Source organism: Hoplias malabaricus, chromosome X1, assembly GCF_029633855.1.
Source record: "Hoplias malabaricus isolate fHopMal1 chromosome X1, fHopMal1.hap1, whole genome shotgun sequence".
NCBI classification, from domain to species: domain Eukaryota; kingdom Metazoa; phylum Chordata; class Actinopteri; order Characiformes; family Erythrinidae; genus Hoplias; species Hoplias malabaricus.
This window is the reverse complement of record NC_089818.1, coordinates 23,309,563-23,332,968: the sequence shown is the minus strand read 5'-3', so window position 1 is coordinate 23,332,968 and position 23,406 is coordinate 23,309,563.

Genomic DNA, 23,406 nt, shown 5'->3' with positions numbered 1-23,406 from the left:
CACAGACTCATCAGAAGGGGCTTTCTGGACTGAGTGGTCAATGTGGGCTCACGACACAGGAACAGAGAGAGAGAGAGAGAGAGAGAGAGAAAGAAAATGGACGAGGAAGAGACTGAAACAGAACTGTGTACTTTTGTAAAATTTCACACTTTCTGTGGCTTTATTACTGAATTTGTTATTTCATCTTTACACATTTGGGACCTAAGGCCATGAATTCTGGATTTTTTGTTGATCACTGGCAGCAATTTCATGATCCTACTGTTACAGGTTTTGTTTGTCTGTGTTCTTCTTTTTCTTTTCTTTTTGTTCTTGCTATCCCTCCCTGTCTTTAGGTGGAGCTGTGGAGCTCTCCGGTATTGCTGTGTGCTGAGAAGGTGTTTCCTGTGTCTGCCTATAAAGAAGCAGGAAGCTGAAGATGGTCATGCCCCTTTTTCTAATTGTGGATTGCCATGTGGTGTGAAGCTTGGTGATTGCTCTGTCTTTGTATGAGAACCTTGTAGATCTGGAGACTGTGTGTTTCCATACATTAGTCCTTGTATTTGTTTGTTGTGTTCTGTTTATTACTTTTCTTGATCACCTGTGCCGGAAGTGGGTAAGTGCCTTTTGAGTTTGCCTATTTTCTCTTAGTTCATTGATAGATAGGGAGTCAGGTATATTCATTGTCATCCATCCATCCATTATCTGTAACCGCTTATCCAATTTATTTGTTTATTTGTTTGAATAGCAAAGTTAGTTTTGGGGTTGGAGTCAGTGTTGGGTTATGTTTGTTATTTTGGCCGTGGCTGTTGAAGATAAAAATGGTCTTTTTAGACCGTTCCCAAAGTAATTAAAGTTTAGAAGATCTCCAAAAGATCCAAAATACACCCTCTCTCCTGAGGGAGGCGTGCTCGTTCCGGAAGTTTTACAAAGACCAGTCGAGTGAAGTTCAAAGCAAATCAAAGTATTTATTTTAATACTGGATCCAGGAGAACTAATACATAAGAAACACAACCTAGTGCCCTTCCACGCAAAGTTCTGACCTTCCCATCTGACTCCACAGTTTTATACCCCAAATGACGTATACCCTGCTGGCAAGGCGTTTCTGGCTGATATTCTATATGGCTATATATATCTAACATATATTAATATGCATAATTAGACATGTTAGTACTCAGGTTTCTCGCGTGCAAGTTTCACATGCACCTATGACCCCAAAACACTCACCATGCCCTTCTGACACTGTAGGTTTTATTTCCCACATTCCTTTTCTGTCACCAAGATTCAGAGGGGTCACTAATGGACTTAAGGTCACTGAGATGCCCTAAAGTTCAACTGTCCTAACTAACACTTGTAATTTATACTACAAGCCTAAGTACAGATCTGTTCAATGTTAGAGGTCTAAGAATTTAGAAAGGTGTAAACACTGAGTCAGCATGCCAGTTAGTGTGCAGATTCTAAACTGTTTAAATGCATGGTTAAAATACTGGTTAATCATTCATATGAATACAAGGTTTCATACAATGAATATGTAATTATACTTTCTAATTTTAACTAATCATCATTTAAGGATATTTGTTCACTAATACAAAGTAATAAAATTATTTTTCACAACAATTCCCCCTTTTGACCTGTCCAACTGACAGGTCAATACATTTAGATAAATGGTAAGCAATTAATGTTAAATTGGTCTGCCTAGGTCACCCCCGGGTTGGTGAGTGACTTAGGTAGAGCGTGATGGCAGATTGTGATGGTAGCGGGCAATTACACCGCTCCTGTTAGGAGTGGACACCTCTGTCCTACCACTCACCCTCTGGACTAAGAGATTACAATCAGCCCTATATGTGTATGTGTTAAAGTGTATTCTTCATCCGTTGGTAGGGATCTGCGCTGGGGGCAAGGATAGACTTTCCTTGTCGTGCCCCTGCCTCAGGGGATTATTCTGCCCCTATGTTGGTTGAGGCTGCTTGATCAGCCTCTTCTGAGGTGTTGTTTTCCTTCAGTTAATGTTTGATGTTAGGTGTCGGTGCGGCTCTGCACTGTGTGAGGTGGTACCACTATAAGCCTTTACCCTTCAGCCGGACTGCACAACTGGTTCTCTCTGTCACCTGGTAGGGTCCTGTCCAGCAAGGTTCATACCACTTCCGCTTGATGACCTTCAGGAGGACCCAGGGTGAGACTGTCACTTCTGGATCCTTCTCCTCCGTTTCTTCTCCTTCTCTCCTTTCCTGCACCTGTATTGAGAAATCTTTACAAACAGCTTTTAGTTCTTCATATAGCTGTCGGTACTCTGCTTGAGGTAGTTTCTGGGGGGACGCAAGCGCGCTGGAGGGGCCTGGAAAAGGGATGCCCCTCCCTAATTCAAAAGGAGTGAACCCTGTATTTCTGTTCACTTAACTACGGACACTAATTAAAACAATTGGAAGGGCATCAAGCCAATTTATGCCCGTGGCCAGTTTGATCTTAGCTGATTTAGATTTCAAATTTTGATTCATCCTCTCCACCTGACCTTGTGAGGCAGGATGATACACACAACCATAGCTATGGCGCAGCCCCAACGACTGCTCCACCCACTGCAGTGTTTTACTCGTGAAATGACTCCTGTTATCTGAAAAAAAAAAATTTTCTAGGAAACCCATGGTTCGGAATCCAACAATTAATCAGAAACTTACAGACTGATTTTGCATCTTCCCTCAGAGTGGGGACTGCCTCTACCCACCCCGAGAATCTATCTACAACGACCAGGAGATATCTATATCTCCTAATGGGGTCAATCATATCTGTGTAATCCATTTGAATCTCATGTCCATGAGAATCTGGCAATGGAAACCTTCCTGGTGCTAGTTTGAATGCTTTTGCTACGTTCTGCGTATTACAAATCTGACATTTAGTGATGTAATCAACCACTAATGCTGACATGTGTGGGTGCCACCATTGTTTTAGATTTTCCAGTGTTTTGTTGTTTTCCTATATGTGCCACTTTTAATGCTGAAATTACTGCTAGCAGTTCTGCGTTCCCCCTTTTTCTGAAACAGTACACCATTAATCACAGTGTCTGTTTCAGAAACATCCATGTAAAAAGTAATGAATAGTCAGGTCTGGCTAAGTCAACTGCAACAGATAAGGCTTGTTTAACATCTATAAACGCCTGTTCAGACTCCACCGTCCAATTGAGCTTACCAGACAAATTTCTTATCCCTAGCGATTTCACCATGTCCCTAAAAGGTTATGTTCGTCCGACAAAGTCAGTAATGTATTGTCTGCTGTAACCAGTCAGTTCTAAAAATGCTAACATGTCTTACACAGTCTCTGGTTTTGTATTTATATTGGGTAGTCCAAATTGTTTGTGTAATATTCATACAAAAAGAGACAGGTGTCTGAGTAGTGTATCCTACATCATCTGGTCCTGTGGACCACAATGTGTCAGGTAGTGATGCTAATAATACCTCCATCTGTAGATAATCACAGTCCTCACAACCATGGTGTCTAGGCAGCCATTGATGATGTAATGTGACTTAAATGGGTTAGTTATCAGTGATGTGATATGTCTGTGTTGACTGTGAAAACATGACACCAGGCAGCTGGGTCCGGACCCAATCCGTGGCCTCATTTGCTCTTTTTACCATGGGGCCCAACTGCTTGGCCTCTTGTTTCAGATGGAGTGCTAATGAAATGTGTGGTGCCGCCGTGTCAGACAGTTTGTACCAATTTTGTTGTTGTGGTGTTAGTAAAACAGGAGATGCCACCCCTTCAGGACCCACATAAATCCCTGTGGTGTCAACCGACCACTTTGTACCCTCTAATTCTGTTTGAAAAGCTTCATAGTAAGTTAAATCTCCCCCTACATCATAGAACAGGGTGACATGGAATTGGTCGAGCGGAGAGACGTAGGGTACCATGGCTGTATTCCAAGGCGACCAGTGGTGGAACAAAGCAATAAGTCGTGGTGACGGGTCCGTCTGTCCAGTCACTAAACCCCAATAAATGTCTACCGACTCATCCTGCTGAGGTCTCATCAGGTACATACAATCAGTGTACCCCACCACTGCCACAGTTTTCTGTCCGTCCAACCACGTAATTATGATCCCATCTGGTTGGCATAAAATAGTAACTCCCATTTTCATCAACAAGTCTCTACCACAAATGTTCAAGGGTGCTTGTGATGCAATTAAAAATGAATGTGACACAGTCTGTGTACCAGTACTGACTGGCAAATGTCTTGTTTTTGGTAGTGATGTAGGTTTCTCCGAGAAGCCCCTTACTTGCACAGTATGTTCGCTCATCAGATGTGCAGGGAATACAGTGTTGATGGCTGACCATGTGGTTCCCATGTCAACCAGAAAAATGATTTCGGAGGCCCCCACAGTTAATGACAGCATGGCTTCTGCCCTGGCCCTGCTGTCCTGGTGCTCCTCTGGGCCCCGTCAATGTCCACCCCACGGCTCCATGCTGTATTGGCCAGCAGGAAGATGTGATGGCTCCGGTTTTGGTGCCGCCTGTAGGTGTGGTGCCTGGTGTGGATAGCTGGTGTCAGTACATAGTGCTGCCCTACCTTTTGCTGCCCAGTGGTCCAAAACTCCACATCTTAGACACGCCCCTGTCCGGCGGCGGACCCTGCCCCTCCACCTACCATTACCGCGCCCCCTGCCCCCTGAGTAGGGCTGATATGGGAAATATGTAGTTGTTTCATAATTATATGGTGGGTTTTGTGGTGGCCCTGATTGGGTAGGCATATATGTGTTTTTGTTCATAAATGTTAGCGGTGAAAAGATCATAGTTAGGTTTAGTAAATGTCATAGCCTGTTTCTCTATTTCAGCTGCTTCCATGGAAGTAGTTGATCTTTTAATAATGTTTCTAAAATCCCCAAGTGCTAGAGTCATGCCACCTGTCAGACTGTCCAGCTTTCTAATCCAGGCAGCCGCTCCACTACATAAAGGCGGAAGCTGATCGACCAAAGTCTGTGCATCAGTTAGTGATAATGGTACATATTTATATGTTCCTGTACTAGTGGCCACTAATGGAAACATAGTGTCGACGTTAGTGTCAGTCGTATATCTGTCAGGCGGGTGTCGGGGTCTGGTGCTTCGTCTCAAAATGTCCGTTTTGTCTGAGGTGTGCATGTCGCATTCTAAAGTCTGTTGTTTTAAGTCCAATTGTCTCTGTTCTTCTAGTATAAGTTTTTCCATGGCACGCAATGTTTTGTTCAAATCAGTAATCCGTCTACCACCACGTCATCCATTCGCAGTGTCCTCATCATCTGCTATATGTCCGTCATCCTGATCATAGTCAGCCGTTATGACATGTCCCTCTAAATCTGCTTTAATCCTGATGTTTTGTTTAATTTTACGTGGCATCCGGTTCTTAAATGGTGTTGTCAGTGTTTGTTTATCGACAAGGCGCGGTTTATCCTGTTCTATATGCTTTCCCTTGTCATCTATAATGTCAGAACAGTCGGTATTAATATCTTTTTGTTGATTCAAAATTGACTCGTAGCTTTCGCAATTGGAATAGATCATATTTATGTACGTTTTTGTTTCTGACTCTGTGAGCTGGCTGCTCAGAAGTAAAGCCCCACCCTTGATGTCCATCCAAACACTCACTCTACCCGATTCTACACTGAAGACTGGTAGGATATTATAAACTGTTGTGACGAGGCCTAGGTTGTATGGCGGAGGCGGAGCTGTAGGCTCCTCCCCCTTGTGTTTCATATACTCAGTGTCCACTTCCGTGTTCTCGGCAGTGAGTTAAACGGCGTTCGAGTGTGACTGACCTGTTGTTTTCAAAGTAAGAGCTGCGGAATGAGACTGAGGAATGCCATTTTAAAATTTTGAAGCTCCGCAATGACTGTTTTAGCTATTTTTAAACTTGTGTTTGCCTTAGGTCTTTGGAAAAGGCTAGCCTTACTAACCTCTGCTTCAGCCTGACGTAATATTACCTCCAGCTCTCTTTTCAACTGATTAATACCGGTGATTAAAAAAAAATGTTCTCCCCTGTTTGTATTTTAGCCCACGTTTCAAATCTCTGTAGCACACTTTTGTGCACAATATCCCGCTTTTTCAAATGTATTTCTCCCTGTTTTAATCCCTCATTTATTATTTCAATTTGTTGTACAAACGGTTTCCATTCCCAATTCCCCACGCCGTAAATGGCGTTTAATTCATTATATTAATCACTAGTAATAGCCATAGTGTCTGTAAGAAGCTGATTAAAAAATTGGACCTTACCTTAATTGGTCTTCGTTCTAGTTCACCCTTTAATTGCAAATCAATTTATAGTGAACCAAAACAGTTTCCCAGCACCCACGCAAATCGCCCACGCAGCCGCCGCTGCTCTCAGCACAGTCCGCCTTAGTTTATATAAAAGAAAAAGTCCAAAGTTTTATAGTCAAGTTTAGAAACTCAGCCAAGAAAAGCATGACCACCTCAGCCCTGTGTATAATTTCACAGGTGGATAGAAAACATAAGTTTGTCTTCAAACACAGTATTTAATATAAAAGCAAGTCAAGCCTAATTTACATGAAGTATAAAACCGACCCACGGACCGAAAAAGCTTATAAGTCAGAAGCAAATAACACGCCAATATATGAAATAAAATTTGTACTCAACAAAAAAAAAACTAGGAAGACAGGACAGTGAGCTCACAACACAGAATTAAACAAAAGACTATTTTTAAGGTATGAAAACAAATGTCCAGACACACTTACAGTCAACAAGCCACAGTGCAATCACAAGATATATTCTAGCAAGCAAAAACAAAATTTTATGAACTACTGAATTAGCAAGCAAGTTACAAAATATGTTATGATGAACGAAAAATTGAAACCGTGGCAGAAAATAAATTTTTTAGACGAACTACCATAGTTAAAAAATACAAACTAAACCGGAAAAATAATATTCTTAGGACAATAAGCAGTAAGCAAAATACAAAATATATTTTATCCACTACAAGTGTAAATTAACAATATCAAAGAAACCAGATTCAAAATTAGAGCAAGTGTTCGATTAACAATTTTCCCTTTAATTCCCATGTTTAAACCTTACAGTTTCCCCAATGTACCCTATTAATTCCTCAGCTTTACACCTTGCTCTCCTTTCTCCTATTCTCAACCTCTAAAAACGTCTTTCTGGAGCTCATTGTCTATATTTTCTTAATATATAGTCTCCAAGAAAGCTCATTTAATTTACTTTATATATTTTGTTTTAAAACGTCTTCCGTTCAGGCTCATTGTCATAGATAAACAAACCCCTCATTTTATTGAGGTTCATATACTTTAAATAACTGTCCTTGAACGAAGCTCATAATTTATACCATTACAAATTTCTTTCCCTATTAATTTCTAAATCTCTCTTTCTGACACTTTCTGTTCTCTTTAAACATACTCTCTCTCTGGCACTTTCTAGGCAGAGATGTCCTTTCCCCCCTTTTCTCTAAACACACTCACATAAAATTTATGGCTCTTTACAGCACATGGAGGGTTCTCCACACACACACACACTCAAAGGCAACCGCAGAAGAAAAGGGGGTTGATCAGTCCCCCACTTTCTCCGTTTTCTCCCAAAAAATTCTTTCAGCTGACACACACACACATACACATACACAGCAAGACACTCCTCTATCGCCCTCTAGCGAGCAAAAACATACACGACAGTCATGTCTCAGAACAGACATAAAACATGAATACACAATCAAATTTCATTAAAATATACATAAACTGTGGCGGGTACAACTTCCGCTCTTTTTTAATTAATAAATACGCGGGGACAACTTCCGCTCGCGGGCACAGCATCCACTAATATTAATATACTTCTGAGGAGACGAACTCTCACGGCCTACCCTTAGACCAGGCAATTAACACGAAACCTCGTCAGGTTCCGAGCTGAGGACGCCACCACTCTGTCTCAGATGGGCACAACATCCATCTATTCCATTTTAAATTCCATGATGGGTACAACATCCATCTATTCCATTTTAAATTCCATAACCAAGCAACCCCTAATGTATAAACCGATAAGAAATTATAAAAACATATTTAAAATAAATTGATTTGCTCATTACCTCACTCCAGACCGCCTTCAGGCCTCCGCACCACTCTGATTTAGAAATGCCAATATGCAGAATTTGAATAAAACAGGGTCTGCTCACCCACCTCAATAAATTGCGGCCGCGAGTGGAAAGGAGTCCGAAGTCGGTCTTGTTCTCACACTTCCGCACGTCCGGGGTCACCAATTGAAGATAAAAATGGTCTTTTTAGACCGTTCCCAAAGTAATTAAAATTTAGAAGATCTCCAAAAGATCCAAAATACACCCTCTCTCCTGAGGGAGGCGTGCTTGTTCCGGAAGTTTTCCAAAAGACCAGTCGAGTGAAGTTCAAAGCAAATCAAAGTATTTATTTTAATACTGGATCCAGGAGAACTAATACATAAGAAACGCAACCTAGTGCCCTTCCACGCAAAGTTCTGACCTTCCCATCTGACTCCACAGTTTTATACCCCAAATGACGTATACCCTGCTGGCAAGGCGTTTCTGGCTGATTAACATATATTAATATGCATAATTAGACATGTTAGTACTCAGGTTTCTCGCGTGCAAGTTTCACATGCACCTATGACCCCAAAACACTCACCATGCCCTTCTGACACTGTAGGTTTTATTTCCCACATTCCTTTTCTGTCACCAAGATTCAGAGGGGTCACTAATGGACTTAAGGTCACTGAGATGCCCTAAAGTTCAACTGTCCTAACTAACACTTGTAATTTATACTACAAGCCTAAGTACAGATCTGTTCAATGTTAGAGGTCTAAGAATTTAGAAAGGTGTAAACACTGAGTCAGCATGCCAGTTAGTGTGCAGATTCTAAACTGTTTAAATGCATGGTTAAAATACTGGTTAATCATTCATATGAATACAAGGTTTCATACAATGAATATGTAATTATACTTTCTAATTTTAACTAATCATCATTTAAGGATATTTGTCCACTAATACAAAGTAATAAAATTATTTTTCACAACACTGTAATGTCCAAAGAGAAACTCAAGGATCCAATCGCAGGAGTTTTAATTACAAAGAGGATTAAATGGATCGCAGAGACGTGCACAGTCCAGAAAGGTTTATTCCTGTAAGCGTAGTCAGGGAAACTTGGGTCACACTGGGGAGGCAGAGTCCAGAGATTATCCGAGGGGCTAGGCGAATGACGGGTCCTGAGGGGAAAAGCACAGGTCGAAATACCAAAAGACAGAGAGGAAAACTGGACACTTTAGTTAATCGCATGAAAGGGGCAATACTTCGCAAGGAAGAGAGAGGAGAGAGGAAACTTAAAGGCTACCACTGGCGTGTGGCTTATGAGGTGCAGGTGTAACTAATTAATACTCAGGTGAGCTGGAGCGTGAGTGTTTCTTAACAGTGGCTTACCCCTGGAGATATGGCTTTAAGTTTTGTTTGTTGTTTTTTTTATGATTTGATTGTTTGGTTTTGTTTAATATCCATATTTTCTTTGTAAATACACATTTTTTTCATTTATTCTAAACTGGGTTTCTCTTTTTTCTCTCTCTACTTTATTTATATATATCCCATATATATATGGGAAACTTCATTAACCAATAATCATCTCCTCGACCGAGACGTAACACCACACTCTCAGAAAAACTCTTACTGTGGTGGTGTCCTTGAGGGAACATGTTCCATACGTTTAGTTAGGAACTCAAATTCCACTGTATTTATTTGTTTGACACTTTCATATAGCTGGTGCTTAGCCTTTAAGTTATTTAGATGTGATCTTTAGCATCAGTTAGCATCAGCATAATCATTTGTATAACCGTTTGTACTATAGCCTGATAATCATTTACATTTGAAGTTCTGTAGTTAATGAATTTGCATGCATAAGCATTTTACAGTTTTTCGTTAAATATTTTTAAAGAAAATATATTGAAGAGACTCCTCCTTGGATCACCACCTTAACGTGGTGGAGGGGTTTGCGTGCCTGCGTGAGCCTAGGAGCTATGTTGTCGGGGGCAATAGCCCCTGGTAGGGTCTCCCAAGGCAAATTGGTCCTAGGTGATGGGCCAGACAAAGAGTGATCCATAAAGACAAGGATGAAAAAATCAAGAACATGGACACAGCCTCCCTTGCCCGGAGTAGGGTTACCGGGGCCTCACCCTGGAGCCAAGCCTGGGGGAGGGGCTCCTTGGCGAGCGCCTGGTGACCGGACTTTCACTCATGGGGTCCGGCCGGGCTTAGCCCGAAGGAGTTACATGGGTCCACTCTCCCATGGGCCCACCACCTGTGGGAGAGGTAGTAATCCGGGTCTGGTGCATTGTGGATCGGGTTGCAGTCGGGGTCGCGGGCCCTGGCGTTCTGATCCTCGGTTACTGAAACTGGCTTTTGGAACATGGAACGTAACCTCTCTGGTGGGAAAAGAGCCTTGGCTGGTGCACGAGGTTGAGAGGTACCGGCTAGATATAGTTGGGCTCACCTCGACACACAGTATGGGCTCTGGAACCAATCTCCTTGAGAGGGGCTGGATGCTCTTTCACTCTGGAGTTGCCCAGGGTGAGAGGCGTAAGGCAGGAGTGGGCTTACTCATAGCCCCCCGGCTTAGCGCCTGTACGTTGGGGTTTACCCCAGTGGACGAGAGGGTAATTTCCCTGCGCCTTCGGGTTGGGGAAAGGGCTCTGACTGTTGTTTGTGCTTACGCACCGAACAGCAGTTCAGAGTACCATGCCTTCTTGGGGACCCTAGAGGGGGTGCTGGAGAGCACTCATTCTGGGGACTCCATTGTTCTGCTGGGGGACTTCAACGCTCACGTGGGTAATGACAGTGAGACCTGGAGGGGCGTTGGGAGGAATGGCCCCGCTGATCTGAACCCGAGTGGTGTTCAGTTATTGGATTTCTGTGCCCGTCACAGTTTGTCCATTACGAACACCATGTTCGAGCATAAGGGTGTCCACAAGTACACCTGGCATCAGGACACCCTAGGCCGCATTTCGATGATCAACTTTATAGTCGTATCATCTGATCTGCGGCCATATGTTCTGGACACTCGGGTGAAGAGAGGCGCTGAGCTGTCAACTGATCACCACCTTGTGGTGAGTTGGATCAGATGGCGGGGGAGGATGCCGGACAGACCTGGCAGGGCCAAACGTGTGCTGAGGGTTTGCTGGGAACGTTTGGCAGAGGAACCTGTCAGAAAGATCTTCAACTCCCACATCTGGCAGAGCTTCGACTGCATCCCGGGGGAGGCTGGTGACATTGAGTCTGAGTGGGCCATGTTCCGGACCTCCATTGTTGAGGCGGCTGAACAGAGCTGTGGCTGCATGGTTGTCGGTGCCTGTCGGGGTGGCAATCCCCGCACTCTGTAGTGGTACCAAGGGGCAAAGCGGCACGTGGCTTCGGCTATCGCTGAGGCAAAAACTCAGGTGTAGGTGGAGTTCGATGAGAACATGGAAAACGACTTTCGGTCGGCTCCGAGAAGTTTCTGGCAAACCATCAGGTGACTCAGGAGGGGAAAGCAGTTTTCCACCAACACTGTATATGGTGGGGGTGGGGAACTATTGACCTCGACTGGGGACGTCATTAGGAGGTGGAAGGAATACTTCGAAGATCTTCTCAATCCCACCAGCACGTCTTCCGCAGAGAAGGCAGAGCTTGGGGACCCCGGGGGGGTTAGTCTATCACTGGGGCTGATGTGGCTGAGGTGGTAGGGAAACTCCTTGGCAGTAGGGCCCCGGGGGTGGATGAAGTTCGCCCCAAGTTCCTCAAGGCTCTGGATGTTGTGGGGCTGTCCTGGCTAAAACGTCTTTGCAACATCGCATGGACATCTGGGGAAGTGCCTCTGGACTGGCAGACTGGGCTGGTGGTTCCCCTTTTTAAAAAGGGGGCTCGGAGGGTGTGTTCCAACTATAGGGGGATCACACTCCTCAGCCTCCCCGGTAAGGTCTATGCGGGGGTACTGGAGAAGAGAGTCCAACTGATAGTTGAACCTCGGATCCAGGAGGAACAATGCGGAATCCGCCCCGGTCGTGGAACACAGGACCAGCTCTTTACCCTCGCTAGGATCCTGGAGGGTGCATGGGAGTTTGCTCAACCAGTCTACATGTGTTTTGTGGATCTGGAGAAGGCATTTGACTGTGTCCCTCGGGGTATTCTGTGGGGGGTGCTCGGGGAGTATGGGGTACTGGGCTCTTTGCTACGAGCTATCCAGTCCCTGTACAAACAGAGAAGGAGTCTGGTTCGTATGGCTGGCAGTAAGTCCGACTGGTTTCCAGTCAGAGTTGAACTCCATCAGGGTTGCCTGTTGTCACCGGTTCTGTTCATAATTTTTATGGACAGAGTTTCTCGGCGTAGCCAAGTGGCGGAGGGTGTCCGGTTTGGTGGTCTCAGGATTCCATGTCTGCTTTTTGCAGATGATGTGGTCTTGTTGGCTTCATCGAGCCGGGACCTCCAGCTCTTGCTGGGCCAGTTTGCAGCCGAGTGTGAAGCAGTAGGGATGAGGATCAGCACCTCCAAGTCCGAGTCCATGGTACTCAGTCGGAAAAGGGTGGAGTGCTCTCTCCAGGTTGGAAGTGAGATCCTGCCTCAAGTGGAGGAGGGGGGCAAGAGTTTCCTGAGTTGCTAGCTGGGGTGTTGCCAACACCCGTGTTTACAAAGTTCTGACCACAAAAGTCTTGTCAAGAAATGTTTAGAACGTGTTTTTTCACAATATTTCAACACTTCTGAAAATAGGTTTTTGGAAAGTCTAAGTTTAGAGTAAATTGAATTTAAAAATATATGTATGACACTCTTACTGATTCAACATTTTTGTTGCAGAGATTGTTCTGAAAAAAAGCATGTTTAACACTTTGAGAAAAAATAATTTGAGATGGGTGTAATTTGTAAAAAAAAATCAAGGCCTGTCAGACTACCCCAGAGTGTCTGAAAACCATTGTTGTCTCAGTACTGTGATGACAGTGAAAACCAATTGGAACGTCTCAAAGACAAAGCTTCAGAAGAGAGTTTGGAGCAGGGTCATGTAGACAAGATGAAACTGTAGAGATTATATGTGATACAATACTGTGCAAAATTTACTTTCATCAGAGAACATAACTTTGGACCACTCAGCAGCAGTCCAGTCCTTTTTGTCTTTAGCTCAGACGAGACACGTTTGACGCTGTCTCTTGTTCAAGAGTGACTTGACACAAGGAATGCGATGCTGAAACTCATGTCTTGAATATGTCTGTGCATGGTGGTTCTTGCTTTTACACTTTTTTCTACCACATCTTTTCCTTCCTTCTACCTCTGTATTAATGTGCTTGGACACAGAGATCTATGAACAGCCAGCCTCTTTAACAATGACCTTTTGTGTCTTGCTCTGCTTATGTAAGGTGTCAATGGTCATCTTTTGGACAACTGGCAAGTCAGCAGTCTTCCATTTAAAGGCCTTTGCAGGTGTTTTGAGTTAAATCGCTGATTACAATGTGGCACCAGGTGTCTTCAATATTGAACCTTTTCATAATATTCTAATTTTGTGAGATACTGAATTTGGGGTTTTCATTAGCTGTCAGTTACAGCACCCTCCATAATTATTGGCACCCCTGGTTAAGAAGCATTCTTTGGCTTCTAATAAATTATTTAAAAAAATAATATAGGACAACAATGCAGAAAAGAGAACAATCTAAGCTTTAATACATGTGCCTTTATTTGGTGGGAAATAATCACACATTAAGAAATAAATCTTTTAAATGAAATCATGTGTGCCACAATTATTGGTACTTTGTACAACCTCCTTTTGCCAACAAGACAGCATTTAATCTTCTCCTATAACTATTCACAAGTTGGGAGAATACAAAAAGAGGGATCTTCGACCATTTCTCTTTGTACAACCTTTCTAAATCATCCAGAGTCCTGGGTCTTCTCCTACGCTCTCTCCTCTTCAGATCACTCCACAGGTTTTCTATTGGGTTGAGGTCTGGGGACTGAGGTGTCCATGAGAGGAGCGTGATTTTGATCTTTGTGAACCATTTTTGAGTAGATTTGGCCACATGTTTAGGGTCATTATCTTGTTGAAAGACCCAGTAAAATCCCAATACCGCTGGCAAACTCCACCCGTTTACGCTTATAACTCAGAAAAGGCTTTCTCCATGCATGCCTCCCAAACATCTTGTTGGCATGTAGATAGCACCTGATGGTTGTTTGGGAGACCTCGTAACCCCAAGATTCTACCATTTGATTCAATTCCCTTACAGTGAGCTTTGAAGAACTTTTTACTTCTCATACCATCCTTCTCACGGTGTGTGGTGGCAAGATACACTTGCGTCCTCTTCCAGGCTTGTTTGTCACAGTTCCAGATGTTTTGAACTTTTTGATGATTGCTCTGACTGTAGATAAGGACATCTGCAGGTGAGTGGCTATTTTCTTGTAGCCATTGCCTGGTTTATGAATGTCGACACACATCTGCTTTACTTGAATAGTGTGGTAACGCCATATTTATACCCCAGCGAAACAGGAAGTGATGAATTACTAATTACAGGTTTCTAGATACTTTGATCCACTTTATACACTACAGTAGAAATGACATGAATGGTTCAAATACATTAGTTTCCAAGAAATTGTTAAGGATGCCAATAATTGTGGAACAGGTCATTTTATGGAAAATAATTATTTCTTAGTCAGGATTTTCTCTGTATTCTTTTTTTTTCACTTGAGTTGAAGGTTGCTTTTTTATCATTTGTTTTCAGAGTGAGATTATGCTTCTGCAATAAAAAAAATAATTTATTTTAAGGCTTTTAACACATTTTAACTAGGGGTGCCAATAATTATGGAGGGTGCTGTATAATCATCAAATTAAAAGAAATAAACACTTGAAATATATCAATATGTGTAATCAATGAGTATAATATACAAGTTTCACTTTTTGAATGGAATTACTGAAATAAATCAACTTTATTATTTGTAGTAAACTCATCCCTTAGCCTGGGCCATGTACACAAAGCTTTTAAATTAGCAATTATTAAACCTCTGATCGAGAAACCAAACCTTGATGCTAGCACGTCTAATTAAATAAGCTAGCACATATCTAATTACAGGCCTATTTCTAATCTGCCATTTCTATCCAAGATCTCAGAAAAAGTCGTGGCCCAACAACTTAGTTCATATCTACATAAGAATCATATATATGAAAAATTCCCATCTGGATTCAGGCCACATCATAGCACTGAGACAGCTCTAGTCAAGATAACAAACGAACTTCTTCTTGCCTCTGATCAAGGCCACGTATCCCTGTTGGTGCTTCTTGACCTTTGATACGATAGACCACAATATTCTATTAGAAAGGTTAGAAAACATTACAGGGAATTACAGGGACAGCCCTATCATGGTTCAAATCTTACTTAACGGAATGTTATCAATTCGTCAAAGTAAACAATTTATCTTCCAATTTGGATTTCTGCAAGGCTCTACTTTAGAACTGTTATTATTTACATTATACATGTTACCGCTAGGCACAGTTATAAGAAACCATGACATTAACTTTCACTGTTACGCAGACGACACGCAATTGTATATTTCAGCCAAGCCCGGTGACAAACACAGATTAAAGAAAATAGAGGACTGTGTAAAAGACGTGAAAGGCCAGAGGGAGTTTTTCTTGCCACTGTAACCCTGGCCTCGCTCACGTGGGGATTTTTACATTCTTTATATTGTTTACATTTTTACATGTCATGTCAAAACTTTGTCTTTACTGGAATGCTGTGAAACTGCTTTGTGACAACATCAGTTATAAGAAACGCTATACAAATAAATTTGATTTGATTTCACCCTTTACTGACACCGGGGGTTTGTAATCACATTAGATCGGTTTCCAGTGCAAACAGCAAATAGTGCAGAAACATCTACTGAATTTTATGAAAAGTGTTTTTTGATCACAATCGTGAACGTTGCCTTCAAGTCTCTGTCTAGGGCTGTGGAACAGGGAGCAGTTACACAGCTCTTTTAGCCCTTTTTCATTCTTTCATTTTCTGTAACTGCTTATCCAGTTCAGGGTCATGGTGGGTCACATTTCCTTCTTTTTATTCGGTTTGAAAACCTCAGCTCTTGCAAAGTAATTGCCATTACCAATTTTGACATTTCTGACATTGACACCACTATTCCAGTACTGTAACATGTCAAAGTGTGGTGTAAAAGGAAATGGTACAGAGGACCATGATTTTACTTGGTTATTATGGATTTTTTTCACTCTATCGTAATGTAAATCATACACATATAATTACAACACTGTAGAATTACTGAGGACTGTTTATTCAGCAATTTTCAGTATTTTAGTGAAGTTTTATTATGCAGCACTGTTACATGTAACAATTTTGTGCATGTATTTGTTATCTTGTTTTGTTTCCTGGTTCTTTCTTTTTCTCTCTTTCTCTTCTTCTCATAGGTAGATTGGACTGTCACTCTTCATGGACCTGGCAACCCTTCCAGCTCCAGCCAATCCCAACCAGCCACAACAGCTTACTGCTCCTAAAAGGGTGGGGCTTAAAGGTTTTAAGCTGCACCAGGAAGTCAGAAAGGCAGCCATCTTTGGGCTCACTTGTTTTGCTTGGCCATTGTTTGACTCTGTCTGGCTGTATGGTCTTGTGTGCTGGTGTGTGTCTTAAAAAACTAGTTTAATGATGTCTACCTTATGTTAGTGTTGTTTTGCCTTTGGAGTATTTATATTTTTGTGTTTGAAACCGTGTCCTAGTCCTGTCAGGTTGTCTGTTTGTTTCTGTCTCCCTAGGAGGGTGAGAGCAAGCTAGATGTGCGCGCACTTACATGGTGCACATGTAGGCTCTGTATTGTATAGATACACCAGAGTAGAGGGCAGGTACCACCCCTTGTATTTTCTTTATAGAATATAGTTAGAGTATCTTGACATAGCTTAGGTGTTAGTCATGTTTTGTTATTTTCTTTTCTTTGGTACTGTCCATGTTCCTCCCTCCTAAGGTTTGTCCACCTGTCGTGTGTTATTGTGGTATGGTTGTTTGTATTAAAGTAAGGTTTGTAGTCCCTGAACCACTTGGTCTCTAGCTTTTTGGCTGGCTTCTCTTTTTCACCTGCACATATTGTTACGTTTCCCTTACTACTACCACCCTAGACCCTGGAGCCCAATAGTAGGGGCGTAACAATTGGGGGCTCGTCCAGGATATATATTTTTTTCTTTTCTTTTCTCTTTTCTTGTATGTATAGAGTTGTAAAGGGGTTTGCTGGCTTTTGTTGTTGGACATGGCATCGTTTGATGTGGCTGATTTTGTTGCTTCACCTAGTTTGGAAGTGCTTGAGAAATGCCATAAGGATGAATTACTAGAAATAGCTGCACATTACAACATTTCTGTATTTAAACAGATGTTAGTAAAGGACATAAGGGGTAAACTCATTGTGGCATTAAGGGAGTTAGAGGTGTTTGAAAGCCTTCAAGCACAGGTTCCCACAAGTACTGGGGTGGGGGAAGTTGAGAGGGTTGTAACTCCCGTTATTGAGTCTGAGGAGCAAGAACAACTAGAGGAAGAAGTAAGGGCGACATTACCTCGTTTTGACCCTTATTCTCCATCTACTGCCGGGTCTTATGCTGAAGCACGTGCTAAAGTGCGAATCACTCGTCTCCAATTAGAGGCTCAGGAAAAGGCCGAGGCACGTCAAGCTGAACTGGATTTACGTTTGGCTATCCGGAAGATGGAGTTAGAAGTTGACCGGGAGGTCCGTCTAAGGGAGTTGGAGATAGGAGCAATGAAGATTGCTCCTCCTTCCACCATCCAGCCAGACATTGCACCGTGTCCTCCTCCCACTCTGGTGTCTTCTCCAGCTGTTGTTTCAGTGGATTCTGCTTCTGCTCCTCCCATTTCTTCCGTCAACCCTCCAACATTTGATGTGAGTAAACACATTGCCTTAGTACCGCCTTTTAGGGAAACAGAGGTGGATACATATTTTGGGGTTTTTGAGCGTATAGCTACAGCTTTAAATTGGCCAAAAGATGTGTGGTCCCTTTTGTTACAGTGCAAGTTATTAGGCAAGGCTCAGGAGGTATGTTCATCTCTGCCATTACAGGACAGCTTGCAGTATGATGTTGTTAAAGCATCCATTTTACGTGCATATGAACTTGTGCCTGAAGCATACAGACAGAAATTTCACCTACACAAAAAGAGCTCATTACAAACTTTTGTGGAGTTTGCTAGGGAAAAAAAAGACTCTGCTGGATAAGTGGTGCTCGGCTAGCAAAGTCACAGATTTTGCATCCTTGCGTGAGCTAATTCTGTTGGAGGAGTTTAAGAACTGCTTACATGAACGTGTGGTTATTTATCTTAATGAACGTAAAGTTACATCTTTGTCAGAAGCAGCAGTATTAGCGGCTGAGTATGTTTTGACCCGCAAAACAATCTATAAGACCGCTAAGACCGACTTTCCAGTAGTAACTGACCGACGGCCTAAGCAGGTCCAATCTGGTCGATCCTCAGATGAGTGTTTTTACTGTCATAAGCCTGGTCATTTAATAGCCACATGCCCCAACCTAAAACGTAAGCAAGAAAAGCAAACATCCTACATTAATCAGAATCACAGTGTGGCATTGGTAGATAAACATTCTTCGGTTTATCCTGAAATTGCCACTACCATTCCAGATCCTAGTTATCAGCCTTTTATTACTCAGGGGTATATTTCATTTGCTGGGTCTGAGGAAAGTCAGTCACCCATAACTATTCTTCGTGATACGGGTGCCTCACAGTCATTTGTATTAGCAGGAGTGTTGCCTTTCAATGAACAGTCATTTTGTGGTTCATATGTGTTCTGTCGGGGCATTGCTATGCAGTATATTAAGGTTCCTTTGCACCATGTTTATTTGACTTCCAGTCTCACCACTGGCGAATACAGAGTGGGTGTCTGTCCTTCTTTACCCATGGAAGGGGTTACATTTATCATGGGTAATGACATAGCGGGAGGTAGTATTCTTCCAGTACATAGATAAGCCGTCTGACAGTAAAGTGTTGGCACTTTCTGGGGTATTAGAAGATCATCCTATGGTTTTCCCTGCTTGTGCTGTGACACGTGCTAGAGCAAAATTGTTAGAGGACGTGGTTGATCTAGCTGATTCATTTTTAGCCCAGGATGACTCGTCTTGCTATACGGCTTCCCATTGTCCAATGGAACAATCTACAGCCTTTGTGCATAATGAAAAGACTGGGTATCAGGGGATGGGTAATTTGAAAATTAGTCGTGACCAGCTTGTAACATCCCAAAAGGCTGACCCTAATTTGAGGAAATGTTTTGCTGCCTTGTCTACAGAAACACGAGATAAACAAGTGTTATTTTTTTTAGATTATAATGTATTAATGAGGAAATGGTTACCTCGTACAAATTCTGAGGCCGCTTGTGTTTATCAAGTTATGATACCCAATGTTTTCCGACAGCATGTGCTTCAATTGGCACATGATCACCCTTGGTCCGGTCATTTAGGTATTACCAAAACGTATGCTCGTATACTTAAACATTTTTTCTGGCCTGGACTTAGAAAGGGTGTAGCAGACTTTTGCCATTCTTGCCATGTTTGTCAGTGCTCAGGGAAACCTAATCAGGTTATTCCTCCTGCTCCTCTTTGTCCCATTCCAGTGATTGGGGAACCATTTGAAAGAATATTAATTGATTGTGTAGGTCCCTTACCAAAAACAAGGTCTGGAAATCAATACTTGTTGACAATAATGTGCGCTGCAACACGTTTTCCTGAAGCTATCCCTTTACGGAGAATAACTGCCCCAATTATCATTAAAGCTTTGATAAAGTATTTTACTACTTTTGGTCTGCCGAGGAGTGTACAGACTGACCAAGGAACTAATTTTCTCTCCAAACTGTTTTCACAAGTTATGGCCACTCTGAATATTGCTCACCAGGTTTAAAGTCCATATCATCCTGAGTCACAAGGTGCTTTAGAAAGGTTTCACCAGTCCTTAAAGTCAATGCTTTGTAAATATTGTTTGGATACAGGGAAAGACTGGGATGAAGGGGTAGCCCTTGTGCTCTTTGCTGTGCGTGAGGCTGTTCAGGACTCATTAGGATTTAGCCCTGCTCAGCTTGTATTTGCTCACTCTGTGCGTGGTCCTTTGAAGGTTCTTAAAGAAACATTTCTAAATGAAAATAGTCAGTCACAGAATATATTGGATTATGTAAGTACCTTTCGAGAGCGCCTGCATAAAGCTTGTGCTCTTGCTCATGAGACTCTTAGTGGTTCTCAGGAACGGATGAAACGTTCCTATGACAGACGTGCAGTTTCCAGACAGTTCCAACCAGGGGATAAAGTAATGGTGTTACTTCCTGTCCCTGGTCCATCACTTTCAGCCAAGTTTGCTGGCCCATATACGGTTGAAGAAAGACTTAGTACTACAGATTATGTTATTCAAACCCCTGATCGAAAACGTAGGAAACGTGTCTGTCATGTCAATATGTTGAAAGCTTATCGTTCTCGTGTTAGTCCTGCTACTGAGGGTAACACGCACGCACATAAGTTTCACATCAAAGACTGGAGCGGGACACTTTCCAGCGACACCTGGCCCCCGGCCCCCTTCCTCTCTTCAGGAACTAAAGATAACAAGTTTATAATACTTTCAAGAAACAGGGACCTCGAACAAAAGGGGGGAGTTTATGACAATGGCGCCTAAGTGTCTCGTCCTTATCTCGAACCCACTAAACAGGCAGCCCAGATGGTCAAACTGATTGAACTCGGGGTGACCTTCCGTTAACTCATCCGCACCGGACGAACAACATGGATCAACAGCGACCCCAAATGGACACTGGCGAAACTACGGCTTGCTTGAGTTCGCCTAAACAATAACGAAAATGAAATCAAATTCTGATTAATATGCATAAACAATATGTATGAGTGTCATCCTATTGTCTTCAGATGGACATCTATCAACCAATGAAGTGATGTGTATTACTGTTGTCAATCAGGAAAGAAATTTCTGTCTCTGATTAGGAAAACGAATTAATAAACTTCTAAAAACAATGTCGTAAATGGGACGTAGACACAACGTACCCAAAATGAAATCTTATGTAAACGTTTTATATTAATAATCTAGGACGCTCATTGTTGTATATTACTAACATGTATAAGAAATTTCAATACGCGAAATTTCTATTCCTTCTGTGTGAATCCTGATTCAAACCTTCCCCCCTCTCTCTCTTTCGGGAGAATCACGTGAGCCTCGGACTCGACCCAATCAAAGAAAGGACACCTCCCAATAGGGCGTGACCGCGCTGGTTTTGAAAAGAAGTTCAGCTCGGCACATCGGATCAGTTGAGAGAAGAAGTTCAAGAAAATTCAGAGAGCAGTTCGCCCGTGCAGTTCAGCTCAACAGTAGCTCAGAAGATCGGAAGCTCAACTCAACTCAACTCTTTGTCTCTCTGACTCTTAACTTCGTTTCCGCTCTGAACGCCTGCACGCGTTCTCTTTGTTTTTCTTCAAGCTCCAAACCTCTCCAAGCGAGACGCTTTCTCCTCTTCACGCTGACAAACGAAGACTTTGAAGAAACCTCACTAAGCTCCCAGGAGACGTCTTGAGTTAGCTAGTGTGAGAGAAATTTACGAATACGTCGAGTGATTTGAATATCTTCTTTTCACTTTTAATTGTGTTTTTGTTTTATCACCCATCGAAGTGTGATCTCACGAGTGATCAAAGTAGGTGAAACTTATTTGTGGCCAGAATAAGATATCACCCTTTTTGATTAGTTTATAGCGGATATATTAGCGTTATAAGTTGACTTCTGAGGGCATTACTTCTGGAGAACCGAGCAACGAGACGAGCTAACACTCTGAAGAAGTCACTCCACTCCGGTGAGAAACCAGCCATGCCTGCAATTCTCCGAAAAGGGGAACTCTCGATCGACGCCGCCCCGCCTGAGGCCGAGAGCTTCTAACTCAACCGGGAGGGAATCTCCTTCACAAGCGGGCCTGTCTTTCATGACGCGGGAACGACGAGAAAAAACCCCAGAACACGGAGGTTAAAACAGCAGGACGCGACGGCTCGGTAAAATGGCAAACGAGTAAGCAAGCTGAACTCCAGAACTCACATTCTCCAGAAGCTGATGTCTGATTAAGTCCTTATATAAATTTATACGTAATAGAACCTCAATTAGCAACATTTTATTCACAAGTCACAGTGCCTAGCTTATCTTTAAAGTCGAATCGGTTTCCCCTGCGTAACAATATGTGCAGGTGAAAAAGAGAAGCCAGCCAAAAAGCTAGAGACCAAGTGGTTCAGGGACTACAAACCTTACTTTAATACAAACGACCACACCACAATAACACACGACAGGTGGACAAACCTTAGGAGGGAGGAACATGGACAGTACCAAAGAAAAGAAAATAACAAAACATGACTAACACCTAAGCTATGTCAAGATACTCTAACTATATTCTATAAAGAAAATACAAGGGGTGGTACCTGCCCTCTACTCTGGTGTATCTATACAATACAGAGCCTACGTGTGCACCATGTAAGTGCGCGCACATCTAGCTTGCTCTCACCCTCCTAGGGAGACAGAAACAAACAGACAACCTGACAGGACTAGGACACGGTTTCAAACACAAAAATATAAATACTCCAAAGGCAAAACAACACTAACATAAGGTAGACATCATTAAACTAGTTTTTTAAGACACACACCAGCACACAAGACCATACAGCCAGACAGAGTCAAACAATGGCCAAGCAAAACAAGTGAGCCCAAAGATGGCTGCCTTTCTGACTTCCTGGTGCAGCTTAAAACCTTTAAGCCCCACCCTTTTAGGAGCAGTAAGCTGTTGTGGCTGGTTGGGATTGGCTGGAGCTGGAAGGGTTGCCAGGTCCATGAAGAGTGACAGTCCAATCTACCTATGAGAAGAAGAGAGAGAGAAAAAGAAAGAACCAGGAAACAAAACAAGATAACAAATACATGCACAAAATTGTTACATGTAACAAGAACATTGATATTTTTTTTTATTAACTTCCTGTGTACATGTACCATATCACTGTGAAAGTGTGTGTGTTTGTAGAACCGTAATCCAGATCTCTTGTACTTTACAATGTTCCTTTTAACCTAAACACTTATAACCTGATGAGCATTTCAGTATAATTAAACTAGACACTGTTGGTACTTACCATCATGTTACCTGAGTTTGTACCTCACATAGTCAAAAGAACTCTTGAACCGCCGAGGCTAGGGCTGCCCTAATGCAGTCGCGCCAAACACAGCCCCAGAAACACACATGACACAAACAGGAGCATGTTCCTGTTTCATTTCCTGTTATTTATTTATATGAAATTAATTATTTATATGAAGTTAATTTACTGCTCAAATCCACATTTTGTTCATTAAATACCAATGATTCCAAATGCAAACATGGAAAAGCATGGCAAACCTGCTTCAATATCGAGTCATACGTTCAGAATCTAGCTCAGGTTT